Raw genomic sequence first — 22,262 nt, 5'->3', positions numbered from 1 at the left:
ATTCCTTGCCATATTGAAAATGCAATTAATCTTTATAAGATTAAAAAGTGAATTACACAGTAATCAAGTGACTAATGTTATTGGAAGCTGGAAGATTTTTAGATGTTTGTGAATTTAAATTTGTTACTTTTTAATTTTTTTTGTTGCTTTCTTCTTTTTTAAGTCAGTGATTTAAACAGTCTCTTGGCTTGATTAAAATTTTGCTTTGCTTTGCTTAGTCGCTCAGTCCTGTCCACTCTTTGCAACCCCATGGGACTGTGTCCATGGGGGTTCTCCAGGCGAGAATACTGGAGTGGGTTACCATGCCCTCCTCCAGGGGATCTTCCCAACCCAGGGATAGAACCCAGGAAGCCCGCATTGCAGGTGGGTTCTTTACCAGGGAAGCCCTGATTAAAGTTAACAAGGCCATAAAATGTATTGTCTCAACACTTTTGAGAACACTTTTTAGAATGAAAGGTGTAAACTGAGAATGTCCCAGCTACACCAGGTTATAATGGTCATCCTAACTTTAGGAAATAGAGTATAAAAATATTTTTGTATCTCCACAAGTTTGATTTCTTTTTTGACTTTAATTTTATACTAGGGTTAAGGTTCTGTTGATATTTCTTTCCATTTATCTAAAGAAATAATAGAAAGCTTTTTGTGAGTAAATTTCTTTTCGGAAGACAAAAATGTCAGAAAATAAACTTCAAAAATAGTTTCATATTTACTTATTTTTATTCCAGACTGTTGTCCTTGTTTGGCTTTTGGCAACATAGGGAAGCTCAGATCTAAATGTTAGAGGAGTTTTGTTTAATTTTCATTTTTAACAGGTTAACACCTGCTCTTTTTAAAGTAAATTGTACATTGCTGCGTTTATACCTGAGGGATGTGAGCTGCGACTAAGTGTTCTGGTTTATTGAATTAGTTTTCATTCAAGAATTTTTTTTTCTGATAAAGACGAAGATAAATATTCATAGCCCATTATTTCCCTTCCTCAACAGAAATGTTAAGTCTTAAAGTCCTATTAAAGTGAAATTCTTCTTTTAAAACTTTTGACTCTTCTATATTTCCCTTCTACGAAAAAATAGAACTTTGGGAGAGAGGTGTAAGGAGCTGATATTTCTTAAGAGTCTATAAATGTATATTTAAACAGTATGCCAGGACAGTCTGAAAGAGTGTTAGCAGTTTCTGTCTTCTTTTTGCTTATCTGTATCATCAAAGTATGATTTTAAATTTTGCTTATTTTTAGGTTGAATGTTCAGTTTCCTAGATGAGGCCGAAGGACCCCGGGAAGCGCGCTCCCTCCCCAAAGGGCCAGCGAGGTTCCCGGGGTCGCGGCTCTCTCCGGGGCTTTCTTCCTCGGGAATGCGTCAGGGCCTCCAAGCCTCAGTATACTTGAGGAAGAAAACGCCATCGTCCAATTAAAGTGCAGAAGTTCAAGAGCTCCTTGCAGGCGATTTCGTCACAGCGGAGAGCGAGTTTCAAAGGAACCCACTCGGAACGCCGCGGAGGAGGACCAGCCGGGTGAGGGCGGGCCTGCAGGCGCTGGGGAGCGCGCATGCGTGGCGAGGGGGCGGGGCCGGCGTGGCCTCCGGAGCGGCGACGGCGGCGGCGGCGGCTGCAGCGGAGGCGGGCTCGGAGCTGCAGCGCGGGCTGCGGGTTCGCGGCTGGGGTGCGCCCCGCGGGCCGGGACGGGGACCGACACCTGGAGCCAGACCGCAGCGCAGAGGCGGCTTCGCGACCCAGAGGCGGCGCTGCTACTGCGGGGCTCGGGCGCGCGCCCCGGCGGGACCGAGGACGGCGGGGAGACAGGGCGCGGGCGCCGCGGGCCCGGACGCGCCAGGTAGGTGGCCGGACCGGGAGCATCGCGGCGGCCGGGAGCCGCCGGAGACCGGGATGCTCCCAGGGCGGAGTGGGGGCGCGGCGCACGTCTCGACGCCGGGCGCGCCGGACGCGGACGGCGCCCGCGGTTGTCATGGAAATCGTACAGCCTAGCGGTTCCCGGGCGGTGGCGTCTTTGGAGAACAATCCGACCCCGGCGACCCCCAGCCGGATGACGCCTCGGGCCGCCTGGGGCTAAGGGGAGCGCGGCGCTGGAGTGGGTGGTGGGGAGCCGGGATGCGGGGACGCGGCGCCCCCGAGGCCAAGCAGGTCGCGGCGCCTGCTTGGTGCGTCTCCAGGTCTGGATCCAGTAACTCCAGATGCCGAGGCCTCGCGGTGTTTCGGGTGTAAACAGAATCGGGTTAAAATAAACATGCCCCTCGATGTAGGAAATCTGGTCCCATCCTCCCAAACTCTGACCTTTTCTGCCGGTCCACAGCCCCCGACAACATTTCTGACATCTTTGCTTTTGATATTTTCTTTCTTTATGGCTTTGCTAGTCAATGAATTGAGGCCCGAAAGACCCGCAGGGTTTCTGTGACCGGCTGTTGAAAAGCCAGTCCTGAATGTGTAGGCCATAGGAGATTGAAACACTCAAAACGTCAACGGTAATTTACGTCTTTGTGGGCTAAGGGAGCGGCGATGGGGTCTGATGGGCTCCGCTCTCCCTCACCTTGTCGCCTGCCCTCTGACATTACATAATCATGTATTCCTCCTGCCCCGAGTTCATCCATAATGACCGGTCTTGAAAATAATTCTCTGGGTAAGAAAAAAGTATAGGCAGTTGTAAAGCCCATCTTGCCTTCTTGCTTTGCCACTGAATAGGTTTTGTGTTGGGAGACTGCTAAAGAGTGGAATTTGGTTTGCCTCCTGCCCATTTGGACATCTAAACCGAGGGAGCAGGGGGTGGGGTAGCAGTTTGAATGTTGCAGTGAGATTCTGACTGATTCATCTCTATTCACGGTGGATGGTATGGACTGGGCAGTAGGGTTGGCGATGGAACGAGCTGTCTTGTATGCCAGTCCTGCATCTGCCAGTTGCTAACTGTTTTTCAATTTTCTCATCTCTGGAAGGTGAGAACAAAACCTACTGTGCTGAGTTTGTTTTGGAATCTAGGTGCTGTTGGCGTTGGTAAGTGCGCATAGGTTAGCTATAGGTTGTCCTAGAATGAAGCCTAATTTTTATTTGAAAACAGACTTTCTTTATCAGGAATTTTTGCCTTTGGATTTAGGCTAGGACCTTTGTTTGGTAGGGTTCTTTGTGAAAATGCTTATTTCTGGAAGAGTCAATTCACTGGTTTCTTGGAATAAAGTTGAAGTGATGGTGCCCACCTGGGGACGTCGTGTAGTTGTGTAGAGGTTTGGTGTCAGGAGGCCGAGGTGCTGTTCCAGGGGTGGCATCGCATGTGAGTGGAGTCCACAAGGCCTTGTTCTCTGTGGTGTCTTATAAACAAGCCAAAGTTACAGTTATAAGGAGAGTTTGCCCTGAAGACAGGGCTTAAAGAAATAAACGCTGGAAAAATTCATAGAAAGGAAGGCTGTATTTCCAGTGAGCTCAGTGGTAGAATCATTTGTACATGTTCTACTAGCTCTTTTATTTAACTTTTTCATTAGGCTTAGGCCATCTCAGAATGTTAATTTGCTCAGGTGCAAGTACTGCCTCCCACCTAAACTCAAAGCTAAGAGTAGACATTATATCCTGTTGTTTTTGGAAACTGGATAGTTTGTTGTATTGCTGTTAGACTTTAAGCCATTACTAATTTAAAAAAATCAATTTAGGGAAAGGATGAAATCAAATAATGTACATGAGAGGTTGTTGTAAGCTGTAAAGCACTCAAGAGACAGGTTGTATCTGATAGAACTACTGGCCCTTCAGGTCCCTTTAGGCAGCTGCCTGCCTGGGAGCGTTGTCCTCAGCCAGCAAATCTACAAATGTGCCCAGGGAATGGAACTAAAAAGCCTGTGGGACAGACTGAGCCTCCCACCCCCAGCCCATGGCGTAACATGTCAAGAATTCAGTGAAAGTAGAGGTGGAGACATGGGACCAAGGCTATTTTATCCTGGTTTCTTATGAAAAACTCCTTTAGAGATTATGTATTCCAGGAAGGGCCCTGTAGCATCATCAGCTGCTCACAGCGTTGGGAATCTTTGGCTTTCACCGAGGAAAAGTAGCACACATTTGCAGAGAAGAAGGCTTGATTACGTCTTTGCTGCTTCTGTGGAACTTGATTAAGGAGCTAGTCCTAGTCTTGAGAGATCCTTCAACACAGCTTTTTCTAATGTCCTGGAGCAGAAGCTTTGTGAGGAGAGCTGATTCTGGGGAGACCAGTATTAACTCTATGCAGGCCGGCTTCATTTTGTCTCTCTGTACTTTTAAGAAAAATACCATCATGAACTTAACCCCTAGGAGTTTACCTGTGTTTCTGTGCATATGCACATGTTGGTCTCTTAAGATCTTTTAATGTATTACTTCTGAATCGCTGAAAAATTGTGAAAATAATCCAGAGTTCCCGAATATCCTTTACCCAGATTCTCCTGATGTTGACATTTGCTTTATCCTCTCATGTTTGTGTGGGATCACTCCTCTCTCAGGACTTCCCAGGTGGCGCTAGTGGTAAAGAATCGGCCTGTAATGCAGGAGATGCTGGTTCAATCCCTGGGTGGGGAAGATCCCCTGAAGGAGGGCATGGAAACCCACTCTAGTATTCTTGCCTGGAGAATCCCATGGACAGAGGAGCTTGGTGGGCTATAGTCCATGGGGTCATAAAGAGTTGGACACTACTGAAGTGACTTAGCACGATGCACAGTCTTCTCTGAAATGTTTAATGCTAAGTTGCAGACTTGATACGCTTTTACTTTATTGTGTGTTTCATAAAAATAAGGACATTTTCTTACAGGACAACAGTATGATGATTAAAAATCAGGAGATTAAATGTCGACGCAACACTAATCATCTACAGATCTTTTTCAAGATCTTGCCAGTAGCCACTTTAGAGCAAAAGGAAATCCAAGATTATGTGTTGTGTTAAACTGTACCACCTTTTTAGTCTCCTTTAATCTGGAACAGTTCCCGAGTCTTTCTTTGTATTTCCTGACTCTGACAGTTTTGGAGACAGTTACCTGTGTTTTGGATAATGTCCCTCAGTTTGGGTTTGCATGCGGTTTCCTCCTACTTAGATTCACTTTATGCACTTTTGGCCAATGCGGCACAGGGGTGATATTGCAGGCATCTTAGGTGGTGGGAGGCAGATGCTGTTGATGAGTTTCATTTCTCTAGTCCTAACTTTCATGACCTGATTAAGAGGGTGTCTGCCTGTTTTCCTCACCAAAAGCTATCATTTTCCCTTTGTTGTTAGCATGTATATCATAGTAAGATCGCTTGCGACTATGTAAATATGCAGTTTTAGAATTCATTGATGATTCTTACCCAGATCAGTTATGATAGTTGACAGATGGTGACTTTCTAATTCCATGTTTCTTTCCATGCTTATTAGTTGGAATTGTACTAAAAGGAAGATCTTTACTTTCTCCCTCATTTACTCTAATTTACATCTCTGCACTCATGAATACCTGTTTTATGCAACATAGTTACTCTCATTATTCATTTTTTAAAAATTTCTGACTGTGCCGGCTCTTCATTGCGCTGGTGGGCTTTCTCTAGCTGCATCATGCAGGAGCTGCTCTAGTTGTGGTGTGTGGGCTTAGTAATTGTGGCGTGCAGGCTTAGTAATTGTGGTGTGCAGGCTTAGCTGCCTCCTGGCTTGTGGGATCTTAATTCCCTGACCAGGGATTGAACCTGTGTCCCCTGCATTGGAAGGCTTATTCTTATCTACTAGACCACCAGACAAGTCCCCTCTTTCTTTATTTTTCTGCTTAAATTGTCCCAGACTTGGCCTGCAGGAGCCCCTTCCAGCTGGCTCCTAGATCCTTTTGACATGTCCTTTTCATTCTTTGGGAACTTCTTTACTTTCTGGCCCCAAACCTCCAGGAGTCACCTTGTACTTTCTAGTCCTGAATTCAGCCATTTTTCCTAAGAGTTCAAGTTCCTTTTTTTGGAGAATGGAATTTAAAAACTCAGATCTGGGTGCTAGGTGTGCTCCTTGTTGCTTCTAGGCCTCCTTAGTGGACGGGTGTTCTCACTGTAAATATAAATGGAGACACATTATACAAAATTTTCTTTGATTTGCTTTAATGCTATGTCCTGGAGACCTGTATGTACTGACATGAAATGTTTGGTCTGTATTCCAGAGTGTGAGTACTTTACCTAACTATCTTTTTTGATCAACATTTAGGTTGTTTCCATTTTTCTGCTCTAAAAATAGTGGGGAATCTGTGAACAACATCATTGTCAACACAAATGTTTCAGTCTTCTAGATTTCCAGAAGTAGATTTTCTGGGTTCAGTTCAGTCACTCAGTTGTGTCCAACTCTTTGTGACCCCATGGACTGCAGCACGCCAGGCTTCCCTGTCCATCACCAACTCCTGGAGTTTGCTCAGACTCATGCCCATTGAGTTGGTGATTGCATCCAACCATCTCATCCTCTGTTGTCCCCTTCTCCTCCTGCCTTCAATATTTCCCAGCATCAGGGTCTTTTCTAAGAAGTCAGTTTTTCCCATCAGGTGGCCAAAGTATTGGAGCTTCAGCATCAGTCCTTCCAATGAATATTCAGGACTGATTTCCTTTAGGAGGACTGGTTTGATCTCCTTGCAGTCCAAAGGACTCTCAGGAGTCTTCTCCAACACCACAGTTCAAAAGCACCAGTTCTTTAGTGCTCAGCTTTCTTTATGGTTCAGCTCTCACATCCATACTGGAAATGACTTTGACTATATGGACCTTCGTTGGTAATATCTCTGCTTTTTAATATGCAGTCTAGGTTGGTCATAACTTTTCTTCCAAGGAGCAAGAGTCTTTTAATTTCATGGCTGTAGTCACCATCTGCAGTGATTTTTTCTGGAGCCCAAGAAAATAGTCTGTCACTGTTTCCATTGTTTCCCCATCTAGTTGTCATGAAGTGATGGGACTGGATGCCATGATTGTCGTTTTTTTGAGTGTTGAGTTTGAAGCCAACTTTTTCACTCTCTTTCACCTTCATCAAGAGGCTCTTTAGTGCCTCTTCACTTTCTGCCATTAGGGTGGTGTCATCTATGTATCTGAGGTTATTGATGTTTCTCCCTGAAATCTTGATTCCAACTTGTGCTTCATCCAGCCTGGCACTTTGCATGATGTACTCTGTATATAAGTTAATTAAGCAGGGTGACAATATATAGCTTTATCGTACTCCTTTCCCAACTTGGAACCAGTCTGTTGTTCCATGCCCACTTCTAACTGTTGCTTCTTGACCTGCATACAGGTTTCTCAGGAGGCAGGTAAGGTGATCTGGTATTCCCATCTCTTTAAGAATTTTCCAGTTTGTTGTGATCTGCACAAAGGCTTTGGTGTAGTCAATAAAACAGAAGGAGATGTTTTTCTGGAACTCTCTTGCTTGGAGAATTTTGAGCATTACTTTGCTAGTGTGTGAGATGAGTGCAGTTGTGTGGTAGCTTGAACATTCTACAGCATTGCCTTTCTTTGGGATTGGAATGAAAACTGACCTTTTCCAGTCCTGTGGCCACTGCTGAGTTTTCCAAATTTGCTGGCATATTGAGTGCAGCACTTTCACAGCATCATCTTTTAGGATTTGAACTAGCTCAGCTGGAATTCCATCACTTCCATTAGCTTTGTTTGTAGTGATACTTCCTAAGGCCCACTTGACTTCACATTCCAGGATGTCTGGCTCTAGGTAAGTGATAACACCATTGTGGTTACCTGGGTCATTAAGATCTTTTTGTTTCTGGGTTAACGCATAATATTAAATGCATAACTTTGCCAAATTGCCCTCCTCACCCCATCCCATTTCCAAGAGACTTTATCTCTCTCTTCATCAGAGCACAGATGATGTGTGAAATTGCCTTTTCCCTTTCATTTGCCCAGCACTGAACTGAAGGGTACAAATATTGTTAATTTTTGCCAAACTAGTGGATTAAGAATATGTTACTTTTTAAATTACATTTCCCAAATTACCAAAAGTATTGAAAATCTTTTCCTTCTAGTTTTTATTTTAGCTGTGAGTTACCTGGTCATATCCTTTGTGGACTTCCCTGGGGGCTCAGATGGTGAAGTATCTGCCTGCAATGCTGGAGACCTGGGTTCGATTGCTGGGTGGGGAAGATCCCTTGAAGAAGGAAATGGCAAGCCACTCCAGTATTCTTGCCTGGAGAATTCCATGGGCAGAGGAGCCTGGTGGACTGCAGTCCAAGGGGTTGCAAAGAGTTGGACACGACTGAGCGACTCTTTTTTCCATCCTTTGTGGGTTAGCTGTTCACATCCTTTGCCTTTCCTCATTAGGTTGTTTATCCTACTGTACTGTGGAACGTACGATAAGCTTGCACCTTATTCATGGCAGCCTTCGACATCTCCTTTAAGGGTAATGCCGTTTTCATCCTTAATGGAGAAGGAAACTAACATTTCCTGAGCACCCCTACGTACCAGGCCCCTGGCAAGGTCCTGGGAGAAGGCAGATGGTGTTGAGGGGGAGGCTAAGGTGAGGTGTGGGTAAGGCACCACCTGGGTGTCGTTATAAGTGGTTGAACTGGGGTTTGAACCCAGGTCTACCTAGATCTAGCCCCATTTCCACAAAATTACACAGCTTCCTTCACAGGACTTTGAAATGAACGCCTCTGTGTGTCAGTGTGGGGATGAACATTAACTACCTGGAGTCCCTAGTAGCAGCATTTTCTGTTTTTGGTATGTCAGTGAAGGATTTTTTGACTCAGTCCTGTTTGGTGAGCATACACATCTCTCAAAACCAACTATTTTATTCCTGGAACTGTTGCGGACCCTCCAGTTGGCTGTGTGACTTTGGGGAAGTGGCGTCATCTTTCTGTGCCTGGTTTTCTCATCTGTAAAACTGGGCTGAAGGCAGTGGCAACCCCAGAGGCTTGTCGTGGGGGTGAACTAGTTAAGACCCGTCGGGTGTGTGGAGTGGCACCTGATGCGGGCAGAGCTCCCCGGGACTGAACCTTAGGGCGGGGTTATATGGTGAGCATGTGCGGGAGCCCACGTGGAAGTGGAAATCAGAGCAGCCTCTCTCTTCGGGTTTAATCGCTTACCCATCACTTTCAACATAACCCAGGTGGGAAGTGGGAGCCCAGGTCTCCTGGATGCTTGCCTCCTCTCTCTGTGGACCTCGCCTGTGCCCCAGCCCAGCCCCTCACCTGGGGCAGCTGAGACACTGCAGGCCCTTCCACTGGAGTCTGCTCAGTCGGGGTCACCTGGCGAAGGTGCCAGAAGCAGGCAGTGTCTGGCGTGGGGGGGCATGCTATGGGGATAAAGATGAGTGTCTATTTTCTGGAATAGGGTCAGGAAAGCAGATGGGTGTCCTCTGGCCTCTAGGAGGAAGGGAGGGGACCGCTGGAGGCGCCAAGAGATCCACTCCTCCCAGCTTCCTTCCTGAAACCTCTCAGAGCCTTTCCCTCAGGCAACTGGTCATTGTCCAGACCCTGAGACCCTGCATCGCCCCACCTGTTCCACTTGCAGGCAGGATGCTGGGGTCTCCCGAAAGCCTCTCTCTTCCCTGTCCGCTGCTCTGCACCTCACCAGTGCCCTTGAGCGGCTATTACAGTAGTCTCTGGTAAAACTCCCTCTCTCCCAAACGTGGCCCTTCTTTCCTTCCCTGTCCTTCCCTGCTCGCATTTCAGCGGTGCATTCTCTAGCCCATTAATTAGAGCTTTCAAGTAGGATGACCTTGGTGTGCAGATCCTGGGAGTGTGAAGGAAATGCATGTGGGCGGGCGGGTGTTTCTGGAGAGCAGGCCCTGCTAGGAGATGTGGATGCCCAGTTCAGGAGTCTCCCTGGGGTTGTGGATTATGGGCCGAGTCGGTTGGAGTGCTTTCGACTGCCAGATAGACAGTAAGGATGTTGAGTGTCCCAGCCGGAGCCCTCTCTAGCAGCAGTTTCATCGAGAACCTAGATTCCACATCCCATGGTCAGCCTCCCAGCGGTTATGAGATGATCCTTAGGGCCAGCGGGACCGTGTGAAGGAGGCCTGCCAGCTGGTCCCCAGCCCCGGCGTCTGCCAGTGGGAGCAGTGAGGATCACACGGCCTCCCCAGACCCGGAACACGGGGCTGCGGGCTGACTGTCCTAGCTGTGCTTCTCTGAGCCTGGTCTCCAGACCGGCATCCCCAACATCACCCGAGACTTGTCTGACGTACAGTCCCAGGCCCCAACCAGCCAACCCAATCAGAAACTCGGGCAGGGCCCTGCAGTCTGTTTGTAGACTAGCCCACCAGGTGATTCTCCTGTAAGATCAAGTATGAGAATTGCTCTCTCAGACTGATCAAGGCCACCTCCCAATCGTCAACTGGAAATGGGGCTGGCTGCTGTTTCCAGAATCCAGAGAGAAAAGTTCTCAGAAAAGGCGGGCAGCAGAGAAAAGTTGGGGATCAGCCTGTGGTGTCAGCCGAGGGGCGTGCGAAGTGTCTAAGGAGCCTTGCCTTCCTTGCCCCCTGCCCCAGTGTATGGACCTGGCTGAGTGCCCAGCTCCTGCCGGCAGCCTCTCCAGCCTCTCTGAGCGAGACCCGACCTTCCTCCAGGATGGTGTTGATGACAGCAGCCCCCGAGGGCGTGGGGACCGGGGCCCTGCTCACTCACTTCCCCAAGCAGGTCCCGGGGCGCGTTCAGGTGTGTGGGGTGTGCACTCACTGCCACTTCTCACTCGATTAGGAAGAAGCAGACCCGTGCCATTCGTAAGGGCTTGGGGACTGTCGGAGGAACTGGCCTGCAGGGGCAGTGACCTCGGGGGCCCTCTGAATGGTAGCAGGTCCTCTCCCTGGCGCCCCGCATGTGATCAGTGTTGTCATCCCCTTGGGCAGGCACAGCCCCACTGCACGTCTGTGTGAGTGGAACAGCCGTCTCCCCCACGGGGTTCCAGGTTTCCCCTGGAGCTCGAGAGCTGAGGTACTTCTGGATTTTCTTGACTTCACAGTGCTTTCAAGGTCCATCCTAACATGTAAAAATGATGTACGGGAGCTGTCTGAGGTTAAGTGCCACTGCTTTGGTGCTAATGGCCGAGGGCGGAAAAGCGGCTGAGGGACCAGAATGTGTTTGCAGATCAGTGGTTGGTGAAATCAGCCTGAGGGTGTCACCAGGATTTAAACGTTTTTTGAAATAGAATACAGAATATCCAAGTAGATTTCCTACAGGGAGGGGAAGCTTTTTTTTTTTAATAAAACACCTAGTTATTTGCGTGTGGTGTTTGAGTGGGTATTGTGATTGTTTCTTCCTGTGGGTTTTTTTTTTTTAAATAAATCCAAGAGTCAAGCACAGAAAGCAGAGGGCGCCTCTGGACGTGCACACACATGGGGTCTCTTCCTGGGGAGGGGGCTCGGGGGCCATGGCTCCCCCTGGCTGAAAAGCCACCAGTCTGAAACGAGAGGGGCCTTTCAGTGGTGTGGGGGCGGTTGTGGAGCTGGCCGCCCGAGGACGGGCCTTAGGCAAGGGCCTAAGCTTCCTGGTCTTACTCTGGTTTATTTTTTGTGGTGTTTGACCCTCCTGACGTGCTGGGGGTCATCAGCAGGGCCACGCGGAGACCAGAGCAGGGTGGGGTGTGCAGAGGTAGTGGCAGGGAGCGTGTCAGCTTGTCAGAGGACCAGGATTTGACTCTGGATGCCTGAACCATCCTTCCAACAGGGCGATCAGCATACAGCGGCCTACCGAGGGAGGGAGGAAACGGGGATGGAGGTAGAGGTAGATGCGGACAGGTATTAGTGTCCGCCTTGTTTTGAGGCCAGCCCCACTTTGCCTGTGACACCCCCTCACCTTTGTGGCTTGACAGTGACGGGACGACGCCTAAGTCACTGTGGCTGCCATTGACAGCGTCATGGTTATTTCAGCAGGGGGGAATCTGGTTTTTGTCACAGCCTCTGCACTCATGTCTTCGGGCTGTCTGTGTCTGGTTTTTGAGCAGGGCAAGTTGGAATGTGGGAAGAGAAAGTGCTGGACAAGAACCTGAGTCAACTCTCATGTGTCAAATGGGGAAGGCGCCTGGCTGATGGGGATAGGCTGGGGAGTGGAGTAAATAGTACGGGCAGGAGAGGTCTGTGCGCTGCAGCTCCGGGCCAGCGCCCGACCAGGGAAGGTATCTTCTCGCGGGAGGCCTGGCATCTTTGCAGTCTTGATAACCCTTTTTCCTACCATGTCCCTGTTCTAAAACGTGTATTCAAAAGGCTGGAGTGTGTCCCATCTCTGAGTCCTGCTCAGGGCACCTCTGAGGGGAAATGTTGCAGAAGAAGGAGGTTTTGAGAGGCAGGGGACTGCCAGCAAAGGTCAGAGGAGAAGGATGTGGGCAGGAGGAGGAAGAGGGAAGTGGGGGAGGGGTCTGGACTCCTAGAGCTTCAGTCAGGTGGTCACTGACCCAGCTGTCTTCTGCTGACACCTTTTTTTCCCTAAAGCACATAGAAACTTGTGATTGTGTGCGGTGGAATGTTAAATATTTTCATGTTTCTTACTGATTACTTTGACTGTGTTCTGCATAAACACATGTTAAACAGTGATCACATTGCATAATTGGGTGATAATCAAATGACCTATAAAATGGAATCATTGACAGAGTCCAGTTTGAATGGGACTGTGTGCCAGGAAATATCAAGATGCCCCAGATTCTTCCAGACATTGTCACTGCTCTGGTTTGGAGGAGGAGAGGTGGCTGAGCTGGTTGGCCTTGGGGAAGCACCGAACTGGTCACCACCCACCTAGGGTGGAGGCGTGATGTGGAAAGTTCAGCTTCTCTGCGCACTGGTTCTGATTAGAATCGCAAAGACAGAGTTTTGGGTGAAGTAGAAAAGGATAGTGTTATTACCTTGCCAGGCAAAGGGGGCTATAGCGGGCTAATGCCCCCAGAACCCTGTGTCCCAACTTGGGGCTGATAGTGAGAAGTTTTATCATAATTGTGTGAAGAGGGTGTGATCAGCTTGTGGACCTTCTTCTCATGGGTTGGTGGTGAGGTCAGTAGGAGTCAGCATCATCAGCCTTCAAGGTCAGCTGGTCTGGGTCTACATGCTTGTGGGCCGCATACCATCATTAATTGTTAATTTTTTCCACCTGGAATGAAGTTCAGTATTTACAAAACAGCTCCAAGGTATGGTTGTGATATCCTTTGATGAGGAACCAGGACCTTGCCCCAAAGCTCCTCTTGCCTGTTTCTCCCTGGTCTTGCATTCCCTCTCCCTAATAACTGCTTGAATCTTCCCATTGGAACTCAGGGAAGGTCATGGAAGTTGAGTGAAGGCTGTTTCTTATAATCCTAGAGATGTGGGGCCTGAAGGCCTTGTGCTCAGGAGCCCCACAGGGCCCTGAACAGGCAGTTGCGTTTTGCCCTCAGTTTGCAGGTGACTTGGTGAAGCTGGGCCTGAATCTCGTCTCCTCCTTCCTTGTGCATATCGTGAAGGTCATTCCCAGCATTTCTGCCCCTTGGCCCCAGTCTTGCATGTGTTCTGTGATGGTGCCTGCGGGCAGCGTGGGCGAGGTCTTCTGTGTGCTTGATTTGGTTGGCCTGGGGCTCAGACACGCATATACATGCAGTCTGTTTAGGGAAGTGCGTCTTGAGTCTGTGGCCTTGGGCTCTTTGACTCTCCCACCCCTTGCGGTGACTCAGCAGCAGCTTTCTGGAATGGAGAAGCTCCGTGTCAGAGACGCGTGTTAGTGGAGGTGGGTGCTCCCTGTGCGCCACGCAGACCAGACTCCTGGCCCATGCGGAGCGTCTGGTGCCCCCCGGCTCCTCCCCTGCGCCCTGTCCCCACACCGAGCACAACTGCGCTCTGAGTTGCAGCCCAGATCCTTGTCGTTCTCTTTGGAGACCACTCTACTCCCTAATAGTTTCCTTTTCTCTGATGATTTATGGACAGTTACTGTCTCATGCGTCTCTGGATTCTCTCTGGCAACGTGACATCCTTCTCTGACTTCTCCGACCTCCTTTTACTCTCTTTTTGGGCTGTTTTATTTCTTAGTAGACATTCTTGACCTTTAACTCAAAGGGTACATGGATTTAAAGTTACCAGTCAGAGCACAGGCTGGTTGAAAAGAAAGAGCTTGAGGTGGATACAACTGTAGGAGGACTGTCCCTTCTGGAGGAGTCCCCCTATTTCAGGGCTGTGCGCGCTAGTGAAAGCTGTCACACTCTTCATTTGTGTGTCTTCCTGAAACCCTGCAGAGCCGATGAGGACTGGACTCCATCTCACTTGAAAGCACTAACAGTCTAGGGCACGCACTTCGTGATTGTCATTTAGGTGCCTTTGAACTGTACGGGGTTTTGAATAACCCCAGCAGAAGGAGGGAGATCTTTGGATTTTGAGTCGACTTAATTGTTTAATCATTCTTTAATTAGTCAAATATCTTTACCGAACTAGGTATTCACCTTGTTGGTCAAAGACAGAGGAAGAGCCAGCAGATGGGTTGGGAAGCAGCGAGGGGCCTTCTGCAGGGTTGGCTCAGTGACTCAGAGAGAAGGGATGCTCCGTGATAGCAGGACTGCCATCTTGGTTAAGGAGACCCAGGTTTTAAGATTACTTCCCGTCGGTTTCTAACCTGGGACCACGTAGGCCTTTCACACTGGGGACTTGCCGATTGGGCTGTGAGCCTGAGTGCGCCCCAGCCCCGAGGCTCCTGGGGCTCCGGCCACACTGTCTGGTGTGCAGGTCCGTCCTCCTCGCAGCCAGCACAGCCTCAGCCCCTTCTGTGGCAAAGAGGGTTCTCAGCTGTCGTCAATACGGTTCATTTCAAACAGGGTCGGATGAGCTGTGATCAAATTCCTGGGATGTAAGCGCGGTCTCATTCCTTGGAACTGGCCATGGCAGGATCTGACCGCTGTTACACACCCGCGGTACCAGTGTATTGGCTCTACCATAAACTGTGGGTGGTGCCAGTGTTTGTCACGGCAGCTAGCAGCCCATGGCCTAGACTGCGAACCTGATTTAATGGATGAACTGTAATGAATAAAAACGAGGGCTATTTTTAACTCATAACCTAGATTTGTCTGTGCTGAAAATGCAAGCCACGCTATTAAATGTTTGGGGCAGTAAACAGGAATTCGGTACATTAAAGCTTTTAAGCTTGCCACTCAAGCAGGCCTGGAAATAGAGTTTGTTACCTTTTTTAGGATTGTAAGTGTTGATTATGTTGGGAAGAAAGTGTTCTATGAAATAATTCTAACAAAATGAATCTTCTTCTACTTATAAGTTCTTGTGAGAATGTACTCACCCTAGCCTGGAGCCCAGGGTAAATTTGAGAATGCTTTGTCTAAAGTTCTCTTTCTGGGAAAATGGGACTGTTAATCAACTTAAATCTGAAATAGTATCCTTCCTCATCCCCAGCTCTCAGCACTCCAGGATGGTGACATTGTCCACCGTTGGATTTAAGTGGGAAATGGTAAAGTTGTTAAAAGATTAGCGTCTAGCTGTGTGTAACGGCAGATCCGAAGAGAGAGATGCTTAGTCAAAAGCGGTGTTTATTTCTCTCCTTGTACTGGAGGTGGGCAGTCAGATCGTGTGCCTGCTGCCCCCGGACCCAGCCCTCTTGTCCAGGAAGGCAGCTAGAGGCGCACCCAGCTGTGGGGCCTTCCAGGCTGCAGGAGGCTGAGCTTCCTGAGAACTCCGCACCAAGCTCTGTCCTGGTGTCTTGTTGGCAAGAGCTGAACCCTTGGCCACACTCAGGGAGGCAGGCGGCCCCATGCAACCGAAGTTCAGGCTCCTGGGCCTGTTACTAAGCAGGAAGGGGAGAATGGACACTGGAGGCAACTCGCTGTGTCTTTCCTGCAAGTGTTATCTGCTTCAAAAGATAAGTTTTTGTGCTTATTGGGAAAGTGTTGACAAAATGTTGGGGAAATTTCTGTGGGGAAACGAGGTGTGGGCAGCTATTGTAACTAAACTCAAGGGCCTGAGACTTTCCTTTCTTTCACGTGGGTCTTAACACTTGAGCCTGAAATGGGTCCTGGATCCTTCGGCCTTAATTGCTCCTTTAAAGGACAGAAATGGTAGAGGTCTCATCTGAGTTCTTGGGTCACCGGACGCGGAGGCTGCGGGCTGGATCTGCTTTCCCCACTAGGCCCTCGGGGTTTCTGAACCCCTGGGTGTGTCCAGAGGCAAGGGCTGCCCGTGGTGGCTTCAGGCAGAGTGAGATCCAGCAAGGGCCAGTGGGCGAGATGCCCTGGGTGGGAAGGGGCCCGGAGTAGGGGCCCAGGTGGGGCAGACTGCTTCTCCCGCCAGGGCCGTCTCCCTGAGTGTGGGGGGCCGGCCTTACCAGCAGAGTTGAGAGGTACCTGCGTCTGTTTGCATCTTTCCTGCCTCCTTCCTGCCTCATCCTGCTTTTCCTTTCAGAAGGGTAATCTCAAGTGTCCAGTGAAAGGGGTCTGAGAATCAGTTTACTCTCGGTGACAGTGAAGTTGACTGTGTTCTGCTTTTACAGGTGTTTGCATTTCAAGAAGGATATATGTTCTTATTTAGTTGCTTCAGTCGTGTCTGACTCTTTGTGACCCCATGGACTGTAGCCTGCCAGGCTCCTCTGTCCATGGGATTCTCCAGGCAAGGATTCTGGAGTGGGTTGCCGTGCCTCCTCCAGGGGACCTTCCCGACCCAGGGATTGAACCTACATCTCTTGTATCTCCTGCACTGGCAGGTGGGTTCTGTACTGCTGAGCCGTCTGGGAGGCAGGAACTACACTAGCACTGCCTCCACCCAAAGCTTGTCAGGTGGCAGACCCCAGAGTAGGAGAGGCCTGGGGCCCTCCTTGTGCCGCAGACTGCTGGGCATGAGCCTTCGCCTGCTGCACGTCTGGTGTTGGCCAGACCCGCTGCTGCTGTTACCTTCCCCCGCCCCGCCCAACCCCCGCGTGCAGTGAGTGCCTCTCACGTCTCGTGTGCTCACAGCACTTGCACAGACCACTCACACTTGCACTTACATCTGCCGCTTACACACATGGATACACACTCTTTATACACACATGTGTGTACACAGCCCTCACCCCTTCACCACCCCCCACCAGGGAGGCTGTAGTCCCCGGAAGCTGTGCTCCTGGGGGGGCCGTGTGTTGCTTTCTGGCTGATTGGAACCCCTGGGAGCCAGGAGTCTGGACATGCACATGTTCAAGGATCTTTACCAGAAACATTCCCTGAGTTCGTGCTTCTGAAATCAGGAGCTTCCTTTTGCATTTCTAAAACTCATGATGAGAATCTGCTCATGGGTAGTAACAGCTTTTCCTCGCCTTTGAAAACGTCTTCACTTCCCATTTTGAAAAGGGAAGGACTTTGGCCTTTCCCACAGCCCTTCCCTGCGTTCTCTCCCTGGGCGACCCTGCAGGCCGGGGACGAACTCACCGTCTTTCCTCGCACCCCAGCATCGTCGCTGTGTGAGCTGGTGCTGATCTTCCAGATTGTTTTGCCGTCCGGTTCTTTCTCAATGAAAACATAATTCTTTTTTTTGTGTTTGAGAGTTTAACATTCGAGATGCCCGTCGAACTTCTCAGAGCCGCCTTTCCCGCGGGCACGGGTGGGCATGTCCACCCCGTGTGCTTTGGGGCCGGCCTTCCCATTCCACAGGTGCCCCGTGAGCGGCCGCTGCGCCTGGGTTTCAGGGGAAGCAAAGGCTGCTGAGACCGCCGAGTGCTGAGTATTGCAGGGCGAATGGAAAGTGTGGCCTGGCCCCAGGGAAGTGGTCCTGATTTCCAGGTTTCAGCTCCCACTCTTAAAGGGGCAGGCCCTGTCCTAGAGTATGGGCGGGGGAGGGGGAGGGGAGAGACCTGGAGCCCTCGACAGCAGTGCTGCCTGCGGAAGGTGGTGGCCGGGCAGCCTTGCCAGGGACATGACCCTGGCGTATGCCTGCCCGACATAGCGGGCACTGGGGAACATCCCAGTCCAAGATGGCGCCAGCACTGGCCCAGAGACACGCGGGTGTGAAGGGGGCCTCCAGAGGACTCGGGGTGTGGTCCTCAGTCAGGGGCGCGCGCGCAGGCGGGGCTGCGTCCACTGGGATGGTGCTCCCGTGGGGCAGGGTGGGCGGTGCAGGGGCAGGAGTCCGCTGACCTGTGGGGCTGGCTCAGCGTTTCACCCCGAGGCTGGGGGACCAGGCACTTGGATTGCCTGGCACCCCTGCCCCTCAGGTTGAGAGAGGGCAGGTGGTCTGGTCACTCTGGTGACCTCAGGCAGCCCTCGTCAGGAGGAAGGGAGCGAGCGCGGGGCGATGAAGAGAAGCCGCGTCAGAGTGCCACTGTCTGCCGCAGGAACCCTGAAGGGCTGCGTGGGGGCGCCGGGTGGCTGGACGCCCTGCCCCGCTGCACTCTGCCTCCTCGGTGTAGTTCCTTAGGAGTAGCTCCTTAAGGGTCTGGAGGAATTGCTGAGAGGTTCACTGCTGCTTAATGCCTGTGTGGGGATGCTGCGTTCCACGTGGCATTCACCAGTGTGACGCTTGTTCTCAGGGCACATGCCCAGTAACCATAATGGATCTGGGGTGTCCTGGGACGTCATTGTTCCACAGGGCAGGGCCAGCAGCTCAGCTTTCTTTGTGTCCCCAGAAGCCTCCTACAGTGCCTGGCACACCACCAGTGTGTAATTGATGTTTGTTGAATGAGTGAAAGGGAAAGTCACTACGTCATTGTCTGAAGGGAAGGGAAAGCCTCAGGCTGTTGCAGGAAGACACCCGTTTCCCGGAGGTCACGTTGGGATTCAGTCTAACTTAGGAAAGGGAGGGAAGGGCAGAGCCCGTGGTCACCTCAGTAAGTCCTCAAGGTGAAGCCAGGCCCCTCAGCTTGTCCCTCGACCCGATGTGTCCCGAGCGCCTGGCCCCTCACCCTCACTGACGAACCTGGGGCTTCTTCTGCACCTCTGGGAGGAAGGAGCCACGCCTCAGGGCTTGGTTACCCTGGGTGTTTTCTCCCTGAATTTAATCAACCTGCAAGAGGAATTCTGTTTCCATGTCTGCAGGCTTGTGAGTAGACTGCTAGGGACCAGAAGATTCGGAGGAGCTGGGCAGCTGGGGCGCACAGGCCAGGGTCCGCCGCCTCTCCTGGGCCTCAGGGGCCTCACGGGGCTCCATGGAGCCATGAGTTAGATGTCAGGGCTGCGGGTGGGGGCTCGGGCTGTGGGGTTCAGAGAGAAGTGTGGGCAGGGTGGGGGTAACACACCGGGAGGGAGGCTTCGCCAACCCAAGATTTGAGACTGCATTCACGGCACACTGGAGTTTCTTCAGACTTTAAAATTCTGTTTTGCTTGTCTCTTACTGATTGGTTGGTTGGCTGAATCATTGTTATTGTTTTAAACGATGAAAGCATAGTCTTCTAAATGGTCTGAGGAGGCCCTTTCTTAGATTGCAGCGGTTGTTACAACCACCCCTGTGTGCTAACTACTTTGGTGGGCCAAAGCTGGAGGCCTGGTCTCCGCTCAGGGCTGGGCAGGAGTTGTGGGCACCTCTGCGCCCTGAGCCCTGCGTGGCTTGACGCTTGGTGGCCAGAGTGCCCAGCCACAGGCAGGGTTCCTGCGGTGGTGGCACCGAAGCCGTGTCCCTGAAATGATGGAAACGAAACCAGCCCTGGAGAAGAATGTGATAAACCGCCTGTGAAGACGGCCATGAGGAAGAGAAAGCACTGGGGTGTGAACCCAGAGATGTGTGTTCCTAGAAGTGGATCAGTTGTCTCCGAGCCCTCTCTCTGTGGTGGAACAGCTGAGTGGTGGCTTCAGCACCAGGGGCCCGGAGCCGCCAGGAAGCGTGGTTGAGCCTGTTGGCCAGAGGCCGCGCAGGCGTTTGGTTTGCGTCTGCGAAGGCATGCTGTAAGGCCCTGGGGCTCTGGGACCCGAAGCATCTGTGTCCCCGTGCCGTACACTGTTGCGATGTGGTCAGGCCACGCCAGAGGCGGCCAGTTGGAGGAAGGGCAGGGAAGGCAGAGCGAGAGGGGCTGGGTGTGTTGCCAGAGACAGGCGCGGCCCTCCTTCCCCTCACCTGTCTGGGGACGCCACCCAGAGGAGGACTCCTTCAGGCCCCATCCTTGTTCTCGTGGCACGCGGGGTTGGGGGTGGTGGAGTTGCTCCACCATGGACTGCAGCACGCCAGGCTTCCATGTCCTCTGTCTCCTGGAATTTGCTCACACTCATGTCCTTTGAGTCAGTGATGCCATCCAACCATCTCATCCTCTTATCACTCCCTTCTCCTTGTGCCTTTGATCTTTCCCAGCATCAGAGTCTTTTCCAGTGAGTCGGCACTTTGCATCAGGTGACCAAACTATTGGAGCTTCAGCATCAGGCCTTCCAATGAATATTTAGGACTGATTTCCTTTAGGATTGACTGATTTGGTCTCCTTGCTCTCCGAGGGACTCTCAAGAGTCTTCACCAGCACCACAGTTTGAAAGCATCAATTTTTTGGCACTCAGCTTTCTTTATGGTCCAAACTCAACTTGGTGGGGGTCTTTAAAACCTCCCTGTTCTTGGCTTGATTTGTCAAATTTGATGACAACATTTCCTGCTATGTTACACAGCAGGTATTCACTTTGGATAAATGATAAGGCCAGTTGGGGTATATGATAAAGTCAGCCTCCTATCCCCTCTCCAGCCACCCAGACCCCTCCCTGGAGACCCCAGCGCCACGGGCTTCTCGTGTCTTCCCCGCAGGTGTTCCGTGTGCGAGTCAGCAAGGGTGTATGTGTGTTATGTGTAGACATGGTCACGGTGACCCTAGTCCCGCACGGCTGCTGTCCCGCCCTTGCACGCTGGCCCTCCCCGCCTCCCCTGACTGTACCCTGGTGCTCTCCGCTCACGGGGACATAGTTTCTCTTTGTTTGGCCCAGCTGCATGGGGTCCCCCTGCCAGGCTGTACTGTGGATTCTTTAAGCAGGGCTCCGTTGATGGTGGCGGGCTTTTGCCAGCCCGTGCTTGGCACGCGTGTTAAATGCCCTGCCCTACCCCGAAGTGTGGATGGAGTATCCTGGCTGGAGGGAGAGCGGGGGCTTAGATGATGTTTGGGCGTTCCTCCCCATTTCCTGCAGTTCTCACTTGGCCTGTAACTTTTCCTTGGTCAGATATTATCACCTGTAAGATAGGCTTCTTTAAAATACTGCCCTCTAGTTACATACAGATCTTTCAGACTAACCAGTAGCATCCTGAATGAGGCTTGTCAAGGCCACCCGGACCCAGCTTCTAGAACAGTGGTTCTGAAGGGCTCTCCTCTGCCTGGCTCACCACAGGGCCGAGCACCAGGAGCTTCAGAAGGATCTGCAGGGTCTCTTCTGTTAGCCGGGACCGCACTGTGCCTGGGGAGTGAGCCGATTTCCGGTTGTAATGTTGTCTGCCTGAGGCTGGCCCTGGCTGGGCCCTCCCAGGGTTTCAGCCGCTCCCACCATCAGGCTGTGTCTGGGAGGGAGGGGAACAACCTGGACGGGGGCATTGCACACATGGGTGGTGGGTGGTCATCGTCAGCTTCTCCGTCTGCGAGCCGGCCCGGGTGGTTTGCACTGCAGTGGGTATGTGGTGACATCGCTGAGCAGCGGTGTACAGGCAGGGGCATCTGCAGGGCCCCCATTCAGTCCCAGGAGGTGGGGTGGTGGAGGCTACTGGCACCTGCCTGCCTGCGCACGTTCCCTCCTGGTATGCAGTGGGCCGGGGATGCTCCAGGGAGAAGGACGCGGGGACAAGCCCCCCTCAGGGTTGTCCCAGGAGTGTGTTATGGGAGCCTACGTACAAGCCCCCGCGGGACCTCAGAGGATCGGGCCAAACTGCAGGACCTCCCCTGGGAGCGAGGGTGGGCAGGTGTTAGACGCAGGCACCCAGGGACTCCCCAGGCCAAGGAGCGCTGAGGGTCCCTCCTTCTGCCGGCTCAGTCCCAAGGCCGCTGTCCCCTTTCTGGCCTGGCGGTGGCTGGTCAGGAGCCCAACCCTTGTACCTGTAGAGGTCAGAGAAGAGGGGTGCAGAGAAGACAGCTCGGGGGCTGGGAGGGCTGCGCTCAGGAAGCCAGTGGGGTTCCTCTTTCTGTTCATTTTTTCTTTAGAACAGTCTTGAGGTTTGGAGGCTCCGCCCTGAGCCCGCTGTGGTGGGCTGCTCGGCCTGTGAGAGGGATGGTCTTCACGTCCCTTGCAGGCTGGAGTCAAGGTGGGGGACTCCTGAATGGGGGCAGGGAGGGCAGAAACACCCCGGGATCTGGCCTCGTCCGTGCAGAGCCCGGAGAGCGGCCGCCAACGCGAGAGGAAGTAGGAGGATTGCACATGATGCATTTCAAAACTGGGACCCACCCCGCTCCCAAGAAGGAAAACCGGGAGCGGGCGCCACGGAGCCAGGCTGCAGAGACGGAGAGCAGGGGGAGGGGCCTGGTGTTAGCACTGCATCCTCTGAGGCC

The 22,262-nt window shown here is 51.5% G+C and overlaps 1 protein-coding gene across 5 annotated transcripts in view; it reads left to right on the top strand.

Moving 5' to 3' along the window:
- Positions 1 to 1,583: 1,583 nt before the first annotated feature.
- The window catches only part of INPP4A (inositol polyphosphate-4-phosphatase type I A), a 118,695-nt gene continuing 98,016 nt past the window's right edge, over positions 1,584 to 22,262 (top strand). For all 5 annotated transcript variants that reach the window (XM_065929752.1, XM_065929751.1, XM_065929754.1 and 2 more), the window contains exon 1: positions 1,584 to 1,825. The gene's annotated coding sequence lies outside the window, so the exon portion shown is untranslated. The remainder of the gene's footprint in view (positions 1,826 to 22,262) is intronic.

Source organism: Muntiacus reevesi, chromosome 3 (genome assembly GCF_963930625.1).
Source record: "Muntiacus reevesi chromosome 3, mMunRee1.1, whole genome shotgun sequence".
NCBI classification, from domain to species: domain Eukaryota; kingdom Metazoa; phylum Chordata; class Mammalia; order Artiodactyla; family Cervidae; genus Muntiacus; species Muntiacus reevesi.
This window is presented reverse-complemented; position numbering and strand designations above follow the sequence as displayed.